Source organism: Eleutherodactylus coqui, chromosome 11 (assembly GCF_035609145.1).
Source record: "Eleutherodactylus coqui strain aEleCoq1 chromosome 11, aEleCoq1.hap1, whole genome shotgun sequence".
Classification (NCBI taxonomy): domain Eukaryota; kingdom Metazoa; phylum Chordata; class Amphibia; order Anura; family Eleutherodactylidae; genus Eleutherodactylus; species Eleutherodactylus coqui.
Window position 1 is genome coordinate 38445744 of NC_089847.1, and position 17351 is coordinate 38463094.

The window sequence follows — 17351 nt, forward strand, 5'->3', positions numbered from 1 at the left end:
TGATTACGACTGCGGAGAAGACAAATACATTGAAGGAGCAGAGCTGAATTCACTGAACACACCAACGTGTTGTGCGATTAAGGCTAGGGCCACGTGGCGGCACGGGTGGCAAGTTGCTGCGAGCCGCAGATCGACAAAAGTTCCAGTCTTGGTGTCTATTGTTTTGCGAGCTGCAGGTGGCAAGAATTTGTGAGATGTGCTGCAACCGCATTGGCACTAATGAGAGACTGAAGTGGAAGGGTTACACAAAGATCTTTGGTCATGTGACCCATGCTGCCGTGTAACCATAGCCTTAATATTGATAACTCGCTTGGCTCTACTACATCTCTACACAATAATCATGTTTTGAAACCTTGGAGACCATGACGACTTATTCCCTAAGAGGAAAATCCCTTAGTAGGCAGCCATATGTGTTTTCACGACCCCCAATACTATATCTGTATGCAGCCCACCGTGTGTGTATAAAGCCTAGGGCTCCAGTGGCCATCTATATCGTTAACTGCTGAGCATGCAGCAAGACGTGACAGCTCTCACCTCCCAAGTAAAGAACTTTTACACGGCTTGTCCCACAATTGGGGAGTGTAAGTAGTACAACCATCAGCCAACAAACAAGTCAACGCTCATTTGTCCGCTGATCCTTGACTTTCAACAAGCATAAAATTGCTGACTGGTCATCTGTATGTCTCCCTGTGTGAGCGGGTTTGGTACACAAAATGGCCCTGGAATAAAACTATAAAGTGGGCCCATATTGTAGCTGGGGCCAAATTAGCAGCAAGTGGGATGAACACAAGTAGGCAGGCGTCAGCAAACCGCCAGCTGCAGCACTGCTGACTGTAGGAGGGGAGAAATCTATGCGGCGTGGATAGCTCACTGCAGCAGATCTTCTACGAAGCACAGAACATGTTAGAGCTGCAGGTATATATTAAGGTGCCGCCTATTTCTACCCTTTAGGCCTCCACCACATCAATGATCATCATCGGCTGGCTTCTCTTAACCCCTTATTGTTTTCATGTCCTGGGTGTTTGGGCTTCATTCTGCAGGGCCGTGAAAACAAACTGGGCCTGTAGAGCAAAGCCCCGGGGTTGGGATTGTGACAGCTCCCGCCTCTAAGCTACCGGAGGTACTGAATAAAACCACTACAAGGATTAATATAACTAATAACAATATATGACAGCCAAAAAATACCTACAGACTGTGACCACATAATACCCCTAAAGTGTTACTGAAAAAAAGTATACAAGGACCAATGTTACACCCATACTGTGGCCATAGAGAGGTAGATACCAGTTCACAGCACCAGTATAATGGATCTCGACAGGCTGTGTAAGTGATTATAGTATATTAGCTCCATTAATCACTGGTGATGTCCCCTTTAATTGGGGTGTTTCACTTTTCCTTTTCTTCTCCATCCCGCTCAGACCACAATCATGATTTCTCCTTCACACATATTTGTCTCTGCAGAATTTGACAGACAACTTTAACTCTAATTTTACCTTTCCATATCTCTACACAATGCCACCATTCATGTTGCTCCAGACAGTAATAATGCCATATCTGCCACTTAGTAATTTAAGCTCCTTTTTGTGCTCATTGTAATCCCCACATAGTAGTGCCAATATTAATGCTCCCCACACAGAATTTGTTCCCCCTGTTATGCCACCACTCAGTAATAATGCCCCTCCTGGTGTCCGTTTAGTAATAATGACTCTCCCGGCCCCCTTTCAAAGGGTTTGTCTGCCCATTTTTTCACTGATGGCCTATGCTCTGTATAGATCAGTAGTAGTTGATGGACGGGGTCTGCCGCTAGGGAACCCCGTCCATCAGCCCTCTGCTCAGTATAGCAGGCCGGATGCTGTAATAAGAGCACAGGGAGGTAGTACTGGCAGAAGAGAAGCAGGAAGTGAAGCCTCAGTGTGGCTCTCACATTGATTTCAATAAATAAAGCCAGCGTTCGCACTTTCTTCCCCATCATCTTATGACAACATTTGGCCCGCTGCACTGGACAACAGGCGGGATGAATAGCTGATGGACAGCAGTAGACCCTATCTATCTACTATGGATGACTTGTCCAGAGCAAACTTCAACAGTAAAAAAATGGGCAAATAATCCCTATAAGTAATAATGACCCTGGCCCGTATTTATTAATAATACTCCTCCTGGTGTTGTTATAGTAATAATGTCGTTTGTGTCCCTTTTGTGGTAATAAGAATGCCTATTAGCCCCCTTGCAGTGCTGCCCGTTATATACATTAAAAAAAACAACACAATTACTTACCTGCGTCCCCCTCCTCCGGCCTCTGCTGTCTGCATCTGTCTGCAAATCTCACAGTTTGGCCGCACCGAAAAACTGCAAGATTTCTGTGGGAGAGCCGCAGCTCCAATGCCTGCGGCATTTTGCCCTGGCTGCTGGCATTCCGCTGCGGCTTTTTCTCCCCATAGAGAGGAGTGAGGCTGCAGTGGGGGAAAAAAAAAAAAGAATTGAGATGCTGCGGCTGTCAATTTTGGCCCGCATCTCCAGTTCGGCCCGGTTTTGCCGCAACGGATTGGCTGCCCCATGTGGACGAGATTTTTGCACAATCTCGTACAGATGGCTGGCTAATCCTGGGATTAGGTGCCGCAGGCGGACTTGTCGCACAGAATTTCCGCATGGAATTTCTATGGCAAATCCGTCTCTTGTGAACCCAGTCTTACAGCACAATTACCTCCAGGGATCACAGGTGATGTCATATCTGATTAGTGTTGTTCACTTTTGGTTTTCATCTGTAGTCGGCCCAGAACAATTTGACAATTTCTTCCAGCCATCATTTGTTTCTGCAGAATTTGCAACAGACCTCTTTAGCTCCACGCTTCCCCAGCACATGCACAACATATGCGCAAACCCCAAATTCTGCTGCCCCCTTTTAACAGTGCCAACCAGCGGCTAACCCTAATAAATAATCTCACACACTGTTCACCAGCCTCTCCTACCACAGACCACTGCATGTACCACGCTTTCTCACAGACTGCTGAAACCCCTTAGGGTTCTGTCCCCTCCACATCACACAGCACTCTCATGGTACCCCACTTATCACATAATGCAGAAAGGAACAGAACAAAAAAGGGTCTCGGCGCTCCAGCAGGAAAGACCCGATGTAATCCTCCGAATCAGCAGTAATGGTCCTTATTCCATAATAACACAGCACAACGTGTTTCGTTGCAAGAACCGCGACTTTCTCAAGTACAATGAACTTACACTTCTTTCATCTATTTAAACAACATTTAGAAACTCATATATCCATAAATATTGTTTGTGGCAAATAATAAGGATCTTGAAGGAATCTATGTGACATCTATCCTCCATGTGTTTGAGGGCGATTTAGGATGGACTATTGAAACTTCTGGCTCATCCTTACCCAAGGAAGCCTATTCTCTGAAAGGCTCTGTATATGATACATGGAGGCATACATTGGATTGGATATTTCTTAAGGTTTATAGAGAGAATCATTTGACCCCTAGAGGCTTGAGAGTGCCTATAGGGTCAGATTTCCCAGGGATGAAGAATTCTCTGGTGAATGGAGTCTAATGTTGGGCACTTTTTCATCATTAATGTTAGATAAGTCGATTGCAAAAAGAATAGACTTGTCTATTTCTGGTTTTAAATCAGTCCTAGATTTTGGGATGCACAGCAGTAGAGAAGAAATACTGTATGCTATTAACCATATGTATAGAACTGAAAAGAATATATGTATGTGTAAGATGAAAAAACTAATCCGTGATTTGAGAGATTTCAATACCAAATCTGGACTCTCTAAGGATTTTACAAAGAAAAAAGTACAAAGTAGCCGACCTCAGAGGTCACATAGATCTAGAGATATGATTATTGAAGATCCTAATGAAAGGAGAACTTCTGCATTCTTTCCCCTGCATTTGGTTAGGGTAAACTCGGGTATATACTAATTATAATCACTCCAATAGGAATCCATACTGGAAAAGGAAAGACAAAAGGTATGATCATGTAGGAAGGACTGAGAATAATAGAGAGAATGAAAGAGAAGTAGATTATGGTAAAGATAAAAATCTAAATTTTTCCATAGAGAACAAGGTAGTAGATTTAGATTAAGACAAATAGATAAATTACCCAAAGGTAACAATAGGACAAATAGAGATAATATGACACAAACGGGGTGGAGTAACTTTAGAATATCAGAAGAACCTATAGCTAAACGTAACTTATCACAAACTGTGGACAATTCTTTATGCAATCCAGAGGTTAATTTCCATTCTATGGTTACCATTGACACCATTGTGTGTAGTACTATTATTAATGAGAGCCCTATCCCTATACCTGAAACTATAAGAAGTCCTTTAAGAACCCCCCAAAGACAAAATAGTGATTATATATATTCTACTCTGGAACTTATATCTTACCCGATAGAAAGAGCTCTTCTAAAGGGCGGCCGATATGGGAGTCTCTAAATTTTGTATAAATAGATGAAAGAAGTGTAAGTTCATTGTACTTGAGAAAGTCGCGGTTCTTGTGACGAAACGCTTTGTACTGTGTTATTATGGAATAAAGACCATTACTGCTGATTCGGAGGATTACATCGGGTCTTTCCTGCTGGAGCGCCGAGCTCCTTTTTTGTTCTGTTCCTTTCTGCATTATCCCACAGGTTGACCTTCTCGAGGAGGAGGGACGACTGGCCAGGCGGCTCTCCTGTTTTTTCAGGATATAAGGAAAGGATTTGTGGATCTTTTTGTGCATTTTTCATATGCTATAAAGGACGTGGAGGGGTCAGTGGGGGACCTAGTGTATGGTCATCACACTGACACCGGGTAAGTCCTGTTCCCTTTTCTATACATTTGGTGTGGAGATTGTTGGAGCGCTGTCCCTCATATATGGTTTCCTTCCACTTATCACATAGGATGACCCTTCATGGCCTTCCCCCTCGTGACAAAGAACGCCACTTATGGTTTTCCTCCCTCTCATAACACATGATGGCCCTTATGCAAATTTTAAACAGGGAAAAATCTGCGTAATTTCTGTGTTAAAAATCACATCACAAGTGGCGTGGCCAAACCACCATACTGTGTAGACGCACAGAGAGCGAGCTCCGCAGGAAACGGCACAACCAGAGAATTTAGCACGCTTCCCTACACAATTACAGTTAACTTGTCCCTTACAAGCTCTCTCAGCAGAACCATCACCAGCCGGAAGCAGGCACTGCCGGCCGGAGGGAGCAAGAGGAGAGCCGGTGCAGTAACAGCTGCGGGAACCAGGCGGTGGAGTCTGATCCTGCTAACAACATGGAGACTTCTGTCTAACTGCCAGCGCAGACCGCAAACAGCGCCACATGCTAAACAAAGAGCATCAGATACACTCCGGGGCTGAATACCTCCACACATCGCAGTCGAGCGTTCTCACCTAGGGAGAAAGAAAATACAACCATAATGAGTAAAAATCCTATCAAAGACAAGAGAACAGAAGTCGGAGGCACCAATATCAGGATCGAGGGTCCACCTGAGTCTCATGCTCCAGACGGGTGCTCATGCTCCTTTCCTTAAATGATACACAAGCAATATTACTGGAGACAAAGACCCATTAAACTACCAAGGATCGACTATCCAGCTGTATCAAGACTTAGTCCCTTTTACATTAGCTAAAAGAAGGCAAATGAGACCGCTTCTGAAAGCCCTCAGGGCCAAAAATCTACAACATGCATGGATGTTCCCATTTGGGCTAACATTTCACAAAGATGGCAAAAGCATCATCATACACACCCCGTCCGATCTGGAAAGGGCTTGGCCTATCCCGGGCCTAACACCGATCCACATTGCCTCCTGGATGTCGCTGAGAGAAAAGGAAGCCTGCCCAAAAACAGTAATGGAGACGCCTTGGAAGGAGATATCTTGCTCCAAATCTCCCAAAAAATAGGAGATCAGCCTGTCTTGTATTCGTCACCACATGCCACTTGAAGCTCCTCAACCTTCCACCCATACTGGCGACGGGGCATCATTACCATCTTTACTGCAGGACCTGATCTTTAACAAGACTTCCCAAGGATAGCAACGTTGCTGTCAACTTTTATTGTCATGGGGGAATAAAGAACATTTTCTACTTTGCTAAACTTGGATGCTGCCGCCTCTTCTTGCTCTTTGGAATACGTCTTGGGAATAAGTTCAGATCCCTAGCGGCTCTTGCAATCAGTAAGTCCTACCACTGATGTGGACAAAAGTGACGCTGTTGATACTCTGTTACTATTGATTATATATAACAGTCCTCATCATAATATTTCTTGTTTACGTTTTATATTTGAATGACCACTGCTATGTCATACTGGAGTTTATCTTATGTACTTTGCTGTCTGCTTTGATCTCAACTAATTGAAGGGATGTTGCCTGGATCTGGCCTCCCCCTTATACGCATTATAGGTCAATGGATCAATCTGCTAGTACTATTCTAGTAGTTATGTTCATAGTTTGTTTATGGTTGGCAGACACACGACCCTTGCGCGTATGATTGCCATAGATGGTTTAAGCGTGCGGAGGTGGGGCTGAATACCACCCCCCCTGCACTCCCCAGCCCTTGCTGGTATGCCCTGCCCCTGTGGCCGAGATGCACCTAGTCTCTCTTCCCTCAATATCAATCGTTAAACTTCTAAGTACACTTGACCTGCTTAATACAATAGATTAGAATAAATACAGCATTACTAACAATAAAATACAATAAAAGTGTCTTAAGTTAGGGTAGTGGCTGGTTGCATCAAGCTGGTGCGCACCACCATGGTTCCAACTTTAACCCATCGTTCTGACTGTGTTACTGTGAGTAAACGTTGCAGTCCGTCAGACTTTTAAAATTGTCTCGAGTTTATAACGGTTTTACCCTTCTTCCCCGTTTAACCCCCAACTAAACCCCTGATTTCCTGAAGAGAGGTAAGCAGGCTGGGCTGTCCCGGCCCGACATACTCATCCGACTCATCCTACGCCGGCGCTAGTCTTCACCTGAAAACTAAAATGATAAATGGACTTACCGTCACAGCCATAAACACTAAAGGTCTAAATACCCCACAAAAACGAAGCCGAGTAATATGCCTCCTAAAGAAGCTAAAAACGTCTATTGTGTTTCTCCAGGAAACCCTCTGGAATGCAACGGCCCTTTGTTAGGTGGTATTTTAGCAACCACCCTACCAGCGCAGCTAAAGGGGGTGGCTGTAGCGCTGCACTCCTCCGTCCCATCTGTATTAGATGGCCATCTGTCTGATAAAGGGGATAAAGGCTTTTCTTAAAAGGCAAAATTTTAACAGAAACTGTCACATTGGTAAACCTAGATGTCCCGAACAAAAATCAGGTGGCCCGGCTTACAGACGCCCTGAAGAAACTTTCACTCTTTGCAGAAGGCAAAATAGTAGCAGGTTCAGACCTTAATCTCACCCTAAACCTCATATTGGACTCTTCCTTGGAGAAGTCTCAGAACTTACAAGAAGCATGTAGAAAACTCCATAAAATGCTGCAGAACCTACAGCTCTCTGATGGTTGGAGACAGAGGCGTAACTTAAAGCTCCTGGGCCCCAATGCAAAATGTGTAGCAGGGCCCCTAATTATAATGTTTTATTAATAGTACTGGGCTACCTATATGGAGAACAGAGGCCTTATGGGCCCCCTAAGGCTCCTGGGCTCGGGTGCAACCGCATCCCCTGCACCCACTATAGTTACGCCCCTGGTTGGAGAACATCAAACCCTTTAGATAGGGACTTCTCTTTATATTCCCCCCCGTACACGATACATACCACAGAATAGACTACATTCTTATTTCCTCCTCATTGATTTAGCAAATTAAAAAATCTACTATGGGAAACTTAACGGTCCCTGACCATGTCCGGTTACAGTCCACAAGGCCTGGAGCTGGAGGCTGAACAAGTCTCTTCTAGACAATCAAAAAGCAATTAAAAACATAACCAACCAACTAAAAAACTTTTAAGGAAAACACACAGACTCCAGATAAACACCCATTAGTGTGGGGAACGCACAATGCATGTATCAGGGGCATATTCATAGCTATAGGAGCCGCACAGAAAAAACAAAAAAACAAGCAGAAAGAAGTCATTCTGACTGAAATCTCTCATTTAGAACAGCTGTCGAAACAAAAAAAGGTGAAATTACCAGAATTAAGAGAAAAGCTTAAAGATATTTTAAACAGTAGATTTACAAAATCTCTTCTGTACTACAAACACCAACTTCATGTACGCGGTAACAAAGGAGGTCGGCTTATGTCCTCCTTAATAAAGGAAGCTAGAGGAAAAACACATATCCCAGAAATAAATGACCCGATGGGAAAGACCCACAAGGAAACAACGATGATAGCTCAAATCTTCAAAGCTGAACAACTTGACCTCACCAGACACTCGGAAGAAATGAAAGACAAAAAACTGGAGTGTGTTGGCTTTGCTTGATCTCCCTTTGAGTCACGATGAGGCGGCCTCTCTGGCCTCTCCAATCTCCCTGGAAGATTCAACATCCATACTAAATAGCTTCCCACTACACAAGAGTTCGGGACCGGAGGGACTTCCCTTAGCACATTACTAAAAATTCCAGGAAACAATCCTTCCATATCTGGCTCTGTCACTTAATGCTTTGCTGCAATGTGCGCAGCTACCCAGACAGGGGTCAGAAACGCTATCTTTTCTCCTTAGGGAGAGCACCCAGACAGAGAGTGAGGAGACTCAAAAGGCCATTCATGCTCCTCTGGGTAATATGCAAATAAGGGAGATGGAATAATACCTCCACAGATTCCTACCGTACACTGATGAAGGGCAGACACCCTGAAACAGCTCTATGTACATCGAGTCTGGCTTTGTTTTGAATTCCCAGTCATTGTTACAAGGCTTGTATAAAGAGTCTAACTTTGGCTTGAAGGAATGCTGGCTACCCAGACAAACACAGGAAGCCTTCATCACCCTCATACACAAAGAAGGGAAAGATTCGCTCCTATGTGGAAGTTATAGACCCATTTCCCTCTTAAATTTAGGCATCAAAATATGAGCGAAACTCCTCTCAAGGCAGATTAACATCTTCATACCCAAATGGATTAACGATGAACAATTGGGTTTCCTCACTGGTAGAAAGGAAAAAAGATAACTCTGCACAGCTCCTTCATGTAATAAGATACGCACAAAACAACAAAATCCCACTAATCTTACTGAAATTGATGCTGAAAAAGCGTTCAATAGAGTAGATTGGAACTTCATGCGGTCAGTCCTGGAAAAATTCAGATTCCCACCATCTCTAATTAAAGCCATTTTTACATTATACTCCAACCCCTACGCTAAAATGAACGACTCCTTTTCACCTCCCTTCTCCATCACTAAAGGAACACGTCAACGATGCCCTCTTTCCCCGACCCGATTCATCCTCTCATTAGAAATTCTTCTCCAACTACTACGGCGGAGTAGGGGTATTGAGGGAATTAGTCTAAATCACCTTTCGCTTAACTCTGAGGCCTTTGTGGATGACACTTTATTCTAACTAACTCAGAACAAGGCCTTCTGAATCTCAATAGCATTCTACAAACCTATGGCTCTGTGTCACATTTCAAAGTAAATATCTCAAAGTCAACTGCGCTCAACATAACTCTACCCCCAGATACTGCAAAAAAAAACGTCAAACATCAACTTAATACACCTGGGGTGAAACTTCCATTGACTACTTGGGGATCAAGATTGCTAAAAATCTAGCACACCTTTATGACAAAAATTTTCCACCCCTCCTCAAAGAAATAGCCTCACTTTTACAAATTTATAATCTACCGGTGCTCTTCTGGTTTGAGAAGATCCTTCTACAAACCTACATGGTCCCCAAAATTCTTCATAAATTACAAATGCTCCCGATATATCTCCCAGAATCCCAAGTCAAGCTTTTCTAGGTTCACATGGAAGCATAAAAGACCGTGTATAGCTCACCGTCTCCTGACAGAGTGGGAGAATAAACTTACCCGATGTGTCCCAATATTATAAGTCAATCCAGCCAATCAGATTGATGGAATTAACTATTTCTTCGCAAAATTGAATCGTAAGTCATTTAGCTCAAGCCTCTTATGGAACATCCCTGCTCAGGGACCTATGGCTCCCATCACAAAAAAAAAATTCAGAAAGTCATCCTTTGATCTCCTTTGGGAGGAGCATGCGAGGTCTGGGATGCCCTTCGAGGGGAGTTTGCCCCACATCCGTCACCTGCTGCCCCTCTGATCTTAATACTGGACTACTTAGGATTAAAACTGGACGATCATTCAAAACAACTGAGGCATAGCAGAGTATTAGAAGAATTTGAAAAAAAAAATTATGCAAGTCCCCTAAAGGGACAAAAAAAATTGTAAAAAAAAAATAATAATAATAAAAACACCACAACCCCACCTTTCTCCCTTTACTTTGTAAAAAATAAAGAATTAAAAATAAAATTACACATATGGTATTCTTGCATTCGAATGACCCAAACTGGGTGGGTGCTGTGTCCCCCAATGAACAAGACGAAAAAGAGATTTCACGCTAAGTTATTACAAAAATCTCGTTTTCTTGTCTGTATCATTGGGGGACACAGCAAAGACCTTGGGACCTTTTAGTACCCAACGTGGGGGGGGGGGGATATAAGAAGGCGCAGGTGTAAAGCAGCGTATCAGCGCTTAAACTGCTACTAGCGTTAATGGATGCCTAGGCATCCAGCATGCTCAGAGAAGGAGCATGAAGGGGCCTGAGTAAGGGTCCCATCCATTCTCCGGGAGGAAAAAAAGACTCCTGTTAAGGAGCTTCCGACGAGGCACCCGCCGCCCGAGTAATATGAGCCGTAACACGGCCTGCGAGTGTAACTTTCCTGGCACTGTAACCCTGTACTGCCACGAAGCAGAGCCATTGCAAGTAGTCCATCTTGGAAAAGCAGGAATCCACTTGGAGTTGTCAGGATTACCAGCAGTGAGCCAGCGCGACTGAAGAATGCTACCTGAAAGAGTTACTCTTGCGTAGTCAGACCGAGCCCCCTTGCCACCGGAGCATTCCTCGGGACGCAGCACTACAGAGAAAGGTGCCCACCGAATACTTCACTGAAGTGGATCCCAATACCATCGGCAGTGAGAGAATATACAGGTTGATAACGACAGTCTCCTGATGACAACCTTCGGTACAAATAGACATCCAAAACAGAGCTGTGGAGCCATCAGCTCCAAAACTTCAGGCAGTTGGGTGCCTTCCAACAGTCGACCTAGTTGTCGATATACCCCAGGTTGTCAATATCACCTTCACAGTCCTGCCACGAGGAAGCAAGCGGGTCGATTCCAGATGCCAATGAAGAAGTCACTCGTTGCAATTTACAACGGCTTTCCGTGTTGACCAAGGCTGGAAGGCTTGCGGCGTGAAGGTCCCGGTTCAATTATCTGGAAGAAGTCGTATACGCAGCGGACTACCCCCAGAATGTGGGAGGATCCAGGACTGATCTCTGGCCCCAGGACGCATAGCTGAAGCGCAGCATGACCCTGATGCTGGGTAACCCAACAACCCCCGTTCGTGATGGCGACTGATAGCTGAAAAGCGAAAAGAGACCTGCCTGAAGAGATCCTTCAGCTCCGTGATCCTGAGACAATATCCACAGCATCCACTTTCAGCATGAAACCATAGACTTTCGAAAACGTCTATCCTTTGGAATGGTTTCATTGCAACCGCCTGACTCCACTAGGCACCAAAGGATTAGCTGCCTAGCAGCAAGGCTACAAGGGTACACTGGTATGGGACTCTCGCTGGTCCCTTTTAGGAAACAGCAGCAGTAGAGAGGGACGAACCCTAAGAATTTACAGACAGTACCGACATAGACTGTTTCACAGTCTCCTGCAAGCAATACTGCAGGGAGAACAATGCAGGAGGATCGCAGCGTGCTTCTGGATCTGTCCGCCTGAACTCCACTGACCGTGGTAACTTAACTATACAATTCGTCTCGCAAGGGAATAGGATGAACTAGTTTTGCTGAGGATCAGCTCCCTAAACCTGATCCGCAATTAGAGACTGCTCTGGTTCCAAGTACTCCTTACGGCCACCATCTCTCCGTCGGCAATATAGGAAAAAACCTGACCTGTTCTGCACCCATCAGGGTCAGCAAGAGACTCTGTCTCAACCGGTATCTTGCCTGTAGTCCAGACGACAAGCTACCCACGTCCGTACGGACACGGCTGATAGAACTAGCAGTCCAGGTTCCTAGAAACACAAGATGTCTTGTAGTTCCGAGACTGCCCGAGAGGGAGCGGACTCACAGTGGGTCGGCATGGAAAAGAGCTGACTGGAGGGGCGCCCCATAGACATACCTATAACCCCCATCTCCCTTTCGGAGTTGGGACCCAGAAACACCACTAGATGCCAACAAGTCTGGACTGTGTGGAAAAACAAGATGCTCTCTGGCTGCACGTCACTCTCGTCTGTGGGGGGAGCAATATAGTAATAATAATAATCTTTATTTGTATTGCGCCAACATATTCCGCAGCACTTACATAGACAGGGGGAATACAAAGAGACAAAAGTACAAAAGTTACAGAACGATGGTTGCATAGTAATCAGTTGATGGAGACAGTAGGGGTGAGAGTCCTGCTCCAACGAGCTTACATACTACTAGTAAAGGGGGGATACAGAAGGTAAAGGGCTGGACATGTGCACAGTATGGCGGGGTGGAGAGTGAGGGATGCTATACACAGACAATGGTCAGACATTTAGCCGTGTGACGGCAGAATCGTTATGACTGCAGGAGCGGTTTATGACGCCTAGCAGGGATTGCAGTCAGTAGGTCAGGGAGCATGTTATCAGGTGGCGTACAGAGGAGTTTGTTTAGGGAATGCGGTATGCCTCCCTGAACAGGTACGTTTTTAGAGCATACTTGAAGTTTTTCAAGTCCTGGATTGCCCGGGTAGCCTTTGATAGTGCGTTCCAGAGGACTGGTGCTGCTTTGGAGAAGTCTTGGAGGCGGGAGTGAGAAGTTCGAATTAGAGGGATGCACAGTCTAGTTTCGTTAGCAGAGCGGAAAGCCCAGGCTGGTTGATGGATTAAGATGAGGGAGGCAATATAGGGGGAAGCTGTGCTGTGGAGGGCTTTGTGGATGAAGGTAGTAAGGTTAAATTGAAATCTGTATTTAACGGGCAGCCAGTGCAGTGACCGGCACAGGGCAGAGGCATCTCAGTAGCGGCTGGACAAGAATATGAGCCTGGCTGCTGCATTCAGGGTGGATTGGAGGGGCTAGAGTCTGGTGCAAGGGAGGCCGATCAGCAACGAGTTGCAATAATCAAGCCGAGAGTGGATGAGGGCAACAATAAGCACTTTTAGCGTGTCCACAGTGAGAAAAGAGCGGATTCTTGTGATGTTCCTGAGGTGCAGTTGACATGTTCGGGCGAGAGATTGGATTTAGGGGGTAAATGAGAGATCGGCGTCGAATATGACCCCAAGGCAGCGGGCATGCTGTCTGGGAGTTATGGTGGCGCCACACACTGAGATAGAGATGTCAGGATGAGGTCGGTTAGTGGAGGGTGGAAACACCAGTAAGTCAGTTTTAGAGAGGTTTAGTTTTAGGAAGAGAGAGGATATGGTGTTAGAGACAGCAGACAGACAGTTGGTGATGTTTTGGAGGAAAGGTGCAGAGATAGCTGGGTGTCGTCAGCATACAGGTGGTATTGGAGGCCAAATCTCCTGATGGTTTGTCCAATAGGGGCTGTGTAGATAGAGAAAAGGAGGGGGCCGAGGACCCAGCCTTGTCCTTTAGGCCGATGGAGCGAAGCATACTGAGTAGGAGTTTGTAGTCGACAGTGTCAAATGCTGCGGAGAGGTTGAGGAGGATCAGTAGGGAGTAATCGTCCCCGATTTGGCTGTCAGTAGGTATACTGCTTCAGCCTGCGGCTCTCCTGTAATCGGAGGTCGCCCTAAAGTTGCCTGCAGGGAGCTGCAGGTGGTCATCTCAGGGGGGCTAGCCGTTAGGTAAATGCCCGTTGCACGAGCTTACCCGCTGCAGAGCAGAGATGAGGAGCGATGAGTCCAGAGACTCCCTGTGGAAGAGATCGCATACTGTCGTCCGTAAGACGAGATCTTCTCTGTTGGATGTACCTAGCACATTGTACATGAGACGAGCGACCGACAGCCATCACAGTGAGGACAGTAATAGGAGCAATCATCGCTTAGTGAATGGTGGCCGAGTGGGAGGGGACCACTCCGACCCATCTGCCTCCATCTACAGTATACAGGCGGTTGTTCATAGATGAAAGACTGCCTGTTCACATGGCCAATGCAGCGGCAGACCAACAATGATTTCTTGGCCTGCATGAAAGATACGATCAGTGATTTATGGCTGATTGGTCTTTCACTGCACAATTATACTGCAAACTGCTTGATCTAATGAGCAGTTAGCAGGATTATGATGCCATGTAAAAGGGCCTTTAGTTGACTGAAGATAACAGACATTAAGGCTGGTTTCACACAGGCGACAAAATCATGCGGGATATGTGTGGTACAAGACGCAGAAATATGAACTCCATTCATTTGAATGGGGGAATACACATGAGCGATGTTTTCCTGCATAGCACCGCGATGAGATGCTATGAGAGAAACACATCGCAGCATGTTCTATCTTCCTGCTATATCTCCCTCTGTTTGCAATGGGGGTGATGGCAGCAGCGCCGGCCCCATTGAGATCAATAGGACAACTCTGAAGTGGCAGGGAATCCCTTCATCCTTGTGGGGAAATCCCTTTAAGCACGTTGGGGGTGAAGAGATTACCCGCGAGGATGAAGGAATCCCCTGCTGCTACTATGACAGAGGATTGCAGAGTTCTCTCTCCCATTGCTTTATAATGGGGCAGGCGCTGCTGCCGCACCTAGGATGCAGTTTCGGAGCAGCCACGCTGCGGACTTACTTCAGATGTGTAAAATTTAGCCATTAGTAATTTTGCTATATATGTACACTGTGTCCTTTGTCAGTTACCCCTTAGGAAGCCCTCCCAATGTGAGCTGGTGATATACGAGGGGTTTCTCTACCTCTATCCCCCTTCTTTGACTACTTCTATTGCAGACATTGCTTCTCCGTAGATTCTATAGACTTTTTGCTGATATGTCCTCTGGCATTGTGCACTGCTGCTAGTTTTGTGGTTCTCTCTCCCCCTCTTGATGATATATGATGTTATACATAAAATATATAGTATGTTAGGCTGAATGAAGACCATGTCCCTCTAGTTCAGTCTGTTTCATCCCCCCCCCTCCCTTTTGGTCAAAAAAGGCAAAAAAAAAAAACAGCCATTTAGCTCACTTAGAGGAAAAAATGTCCTTCCTGACTCCATGAATTATCGTGTCCGTAAGTGGACATATATAAAGATATACTGGAGGGGTTTGTGGCTTCTTCTGCATCTGGTTACTGATGATATACTGATACAATTGCAGCTATCATACATCCAGATTGCGGATGTGGACACCCAGAACGTGTGTGCGCCAACTACAAGAAGATCTATTGAGGCACCTTGTAAAGAGACATTATCATTAATCACCATATCTATACAAGAGTCCCGGCCTGGATTTCAGGTATCCCCATGTCATATGGGGGAAATGGCGACATAACAGGAAATCTGCCAAACAAGGACACCACCGCAAAGCGGATTATTACAGGTGTTCATCTCTATGAGAAGCTTAATATGGTGGACGGATTGAAGTTTTTGTACAATGAAATGATGTTGTAGAAAATAATAGTAAATGGCAGAAAGAAAGACAACCTGTATGTATGTGAATGTCGCCCCCAAATATCACCCCCCACCAAGTCCTAGACGGCTTCAGCACACGGATATGACGAGCTCCCATTTTACTAATAAAGATTGTCATTAGTTTGAGGAAAACAGTGATAATATTCCTGTAAATGTCCTTCCTCCCATCTCAGGACCGGCGGACATACGCTTTCAAACTTATCATGGTTGGCTGTGATTGGTCAGTTACTGATCACATGACTGCTGCCATGGTTACAGTCAGGGCAATTGTGTTGTCACGGCAGTGGGCAGTTGAGAGTGTTGGAGACTGGCGATGGAGAAGGAGGCGATGTCTGCTGGACCAGGGCAGAGCGATTTTATGGAGCAAATTCGGAGGGAGAAAGGAGAGAAAAGACCAAGACGTGTCTTGGACTCAGAGATGGCTTCAACCAAAGGCCAAAGGAGGAAGAGGAGGAAGACAACATCAAGGGCCATGAAGTCCATCGTTCCACCGACTGATTCGGTGAAGAAAGGCCTCAGAGGGAAGCAGAAACCCAAGAAGAGGCATCTGGATTCTTCAGAGGAAGAAAAGGATCCACCTGTAAAGATACAGAAAGAAGACCCGGGAGGCTCAGGTACCGCTGGAGGTCTGGGAAGCGTTCACATGTGGCAGATATTGGTGCAGATGCGCTACAAAATATGTGTCCAAATCCATGTAAACGGTACAGATTGTGAGGCGGATTTTGGCATGAGGTTTGACACAGATTTTGGTGTGGTTTTCGGCACCAAATCTGCTGGTTGTGAACGCACCCTCAGGGTCCCACACACTGTACCCGCCATGTCTGAGGATTTATATGTTGTCTGCCAGGGAGAAAGAGGGGAAAGTGATACAAATGTTACATTGTATTATACTGTATTTATGTACATTGTATTATACTGTATTTATGTACATTGTATTATACTGTATTTATGTACATTGTATTATACTGTATTTATGTACACTGTATTATGGAAAATACCAGATATTACTGTGATTTATTAATCTGCTTCTGAAATGTACAGTTTTTGGTCAGTTGTCTTCTTCCAGTTCATGTTTAGATGACGTGTTTTTATGGTGTGTTCACACGTTGCGGATTAGCTGCGGATTTTCTTGCAGATCTGCCGCAGAATTCACCCATGCGATTTGAAGGCAATTAAAAGGATGAAATCTGCTGCAGATCCACACAGAAATCTGTGACAAAATCTTCACCAAATCAGCGACTTGTGAACGCAGCCTTACTGTGGGTATAAGGAAATGTGTATATCCATCCGTTGCTCCCCAACAGAGGTGATCACAGCGCCATCGCCGCCCGCCCACTGTGCTACTGGATACAACATGACAGCCACAGAGATTAGTGGAGTTTACAGACAAGTGATGACCCCGCTGTAAGTGCGGCAGAGGTCTGTGAATACCTCCACTAAGGAGCAATAGCAGAATACAGGCGGCCATTCGCCAAAACAACTACATGAACTCAAAAGACTGTAAAAATGAGAAAATGCGTCATTACTATAAATACAACATTTGTAAGGCTTTTCTTATTTTAGTATTCTCCTACAGATAGGAGTATTACTACTACTGTTACTTTTACAGGGGTTGTTTAGTTGCAA